The sequence below is a fragment of the Schistocerca nitens genome, chromosome 2 (genome assembly GCF_023898315.1).
Source record: "Schistocerca nitens isolate TAMUIC-IGC-003100 chromosome 2, iqSchNite1.1, whole genome shotgun sequence".
Lineage (NCBI taxonomy): Eukaryota > Metazoa > Arthropoda > Insecta > Orthoptera > Acrididae > Schistocerca > Schistocerca nitens.
This window is the reverse complement of record NC_064615.1, coordinates 261,880,735-261,883,852: the sequence shown is the minus strand read 5'-3', so window position 1 is coordinate 261,883,852 and position 3,118 is coordinate 261,880,735. Positions and strand designations below refer to the sequence as shown.

Here is a 3,118-nt window from a genome sequence, read left to right as displayed (position 1 = left end):
CGCAGTTGTTGATAGCCGTGCTAATTACCGAACTATCAATTTAATAAGTCATGGTTGCAAAATACTAACACGAATTCTTTACAGAAGAATGGAAAACCTGGTAGAAGCCAACCTTGGGGAGCATCAGTTTGGATTACGCAGAAATGTAGGAACACGTGAGGCAATACTGACCCTATGACTTAGAAGATAAGTTAACGAAAGACAAAACTACGTTTATAGCATTTGTAGACTCAGAGGAAGCTTTTGACAGAGTGGGCTGGGATACTCCCTTTGAAATTCTGAAGGTAGCAGGTATAAAATACAGGGACCGAAGGGTTATTTACAATTTGTACAGAAAATAGACGGCAGTTAAAAGACTCAAGGGACATGAAAGGGAAGCAATGGTTGAGAAGGGTGTGAGACAGGGTTGTAACCTATCCCCAATGCTATTCAATCTGCACTTTGAACAAACATTAAAGGAAACCACAGAAAAATACGGAGAAGAAATTAAAATTCAGGGAAGAGAAATAAAAACTTTGAGGTGTGCGGATGATATTGTAATTCTGTCAGACACCAAAGGACTAGACAGAGCAATTGAACGTTGTAGACGTTGTCTCGAAAGGAGGATATAAGATGAACAGCAGCAAAAGCAAAACAAGGATAATGGAGTATAGTCGAACTAAACCAGGTGATGCTGAGGGAATTAGATTAGGAAAAGAGAAACTTGAAGTAATAGATGAGTTTTGCTATTTTGGCAGCAAAATAACTGACGATGGCCGAAGTAGAGGCGATATAAAATGCAGACAGGCAATGACAAGAATAGCTTTTCTGAAGAAGAAAAATTTTTATCATAGAATATGTATTTAAGTGTTATTAAGTCTTTTCTGAAGGTATTTGTCTGGAGTGTAGTCATGTATGGAAGTGAAGCATGGACGATGCAGTTTAGACAAAAATGTGGTGCTATAGAAGACTGTTGAATATGGGTAAATCATGTAACTAATGAGGAGGAACTGAAAAGAACTGGGGAGAAAAGAAGTTTGTGGCACAAATTGGCCAAAGGAAGGGATCAGTCAATAGGACACATTATGAGACATCAAGGGATCACCAATGTAGCATTGGAGGGAAGTGAGGGAGCTAAAAATCGTAGAGGCAGACCAAGAGATGAATACAGTAAGCAGACTGAGAAGGATGTAGGTTGCAGTAGTTATTCGAAGACCCTAACACCACCTCCTCTGTACTTGACTGTTGGAACTACGCATGGGTGCAGTAACGTTCTCCAGGCATTCGCCGCGCCCAAACCCTTTCATCGGATTGCCACAGATTACTGCGTGATTCATCATTCCAGTGTCCAGTGCCGTTTCCCTTTACTCCATCTCACACTGCAGAAATGTGTGGTATATGAGGAGCTGCTCAACCATTGTACTACAAGCTTTTCAACTCACACCGATCGAGGTGGAGCAGTGGCTAGCGCACTGGACTCGTATTCGAAAGGACGCCAATTTAAATCCGCGTTCGGCCATGCAGATTTAGGGTCTCCGTGACTTCCCTAATCTTCTCCGGCAAATTCCCAGATAGTTCCTTTGAAAAAATTTCGTTCTCTATGCTTGAAACTGTCCGAGCTTGTCCTCCGTCTATCGACCTCAATGTCGACGGGACGTTAAACACTAATCTCTCTTCATTTTGTAACTCCCTGCGCACATCATTGTACTAGACGGATTGCTGGTAGTACTTTGGAACTGACGAGTGTTTAATACCGCTGAAATGAAATGTCGTGTGGCTAGGGCCTCCCGTCGGGTAGACCGTTCGCCTGGTGCAAGTCTTTCGATTTGACGCCACTGCGGCGACCTGCGTGTCGATGGGGATGAAATGATGATTAGGACAACACAACACCCAGTCCCTGAGCGGAGAAAATCTCCTACCCAGCCGGGAATCGAACCCGGGCCCTTAGGATTAACAGTCTGTCACGCTGACCACGCAGCTACCGGGGCTGATTTCCTGCGATTCCTGACAACAACCACCCTGTCCATCACTACATGTTGTTTGATTTGTCTTGGTCTAACAATGATTGTTTCTCCTCGTTTCCACTTGACAATCACATCACCAACAGTCGATCTGGGAAGCTTTAGAAGAGGTGAAGTGTTCCTGATGGATTTGTCACCCTGGTGACATCCAGTGTCTAGTCCACATTCGAAGTCACTGATCTCACCACACCGAGCCATTCTGCTGTCAGAGCTTCTTTCAACTCCGTCCGAACAGGCCTCGAAAGGCCCAACGCTACCGACTGACCGCCGTGTCATCCTCACCGATAGCCCCACTGTATGCGGATATGGTGGAGCATGTGGTCAACACACAGACCTCCTGGCCGTTGTCAGTTTTCGTGCCGGACCAACTACTTCTCAATCAAGTAGCTCCTCAATTGGCCTCACAAGGGCTGAGTGCATCCCGCTTGTCAACAGCGCTCGGCAGACACGGATGGTCACCCTTCCAAGTGCTAACCAAGCCCGACAGCGCTTAACTTCGGTGATCTGGTGGGAACCGGTGTTACCGCTGCAGCAAGGCTGTTTAGCTTACTGTTTCTGTACTGACAACAAAATATTCCCAAGTTCTTTCTAAGGTGCCTGATCCGCCTGTCTTCTCTTCTAGTCATCAGTTCCGCATTACATGTGGCTGTCCCGATACTTTTGATCAGATAGTATATATTAAGAATATAAATTAAAAACTGATCCATATAAACATGAATGGCTGGATCACTGACTACAAAAACATGAACGAGCCATTCTTAAACATATTGAAATAATTTACCCAACAATTTGTGCAGGAGTCCTGACGATACACGAAACCTTAGCGTCTTTTCCCCAGTCTTCTCAGTGTTATTTAAAACAGTGGACATATCGTTATCAAGAAACAAGGCTGCCTTCATGTCAGAATACAAAACGCATTCGAGTAAGATGTGCCGCACCGACAATGGTAAGCCACAAGCCCCGCACTCTGTTGGGTTCTCCCAAGGTAGAGGTTCCTGTGTGTCTTGTTAAAGACATTTCGTTCCATCTGTGTGACTGGAACAGTGTTCGGTACCGCCAAACTGAAGGTTTCACTACCCTTGATTTGTTATTTTGTACCTCAAGCCGCACATTCCCAC

General features: G+C 44.7%; 1 pseudogene; it reads right to left on the bottom strand.

The window, feature by feature from the left end:
- Nucleotides 1–2,426: 2,426 nt before the first annotated feature.
- LOC126237903 (5S ribosomal RNA) lies at nucleotides 2,427–2,545 on the bottom strand (annotated as a pseudogene).
- Between the last annotated feature and the right edge of the window lie 573 nt (nucleotides 2,546–3,118).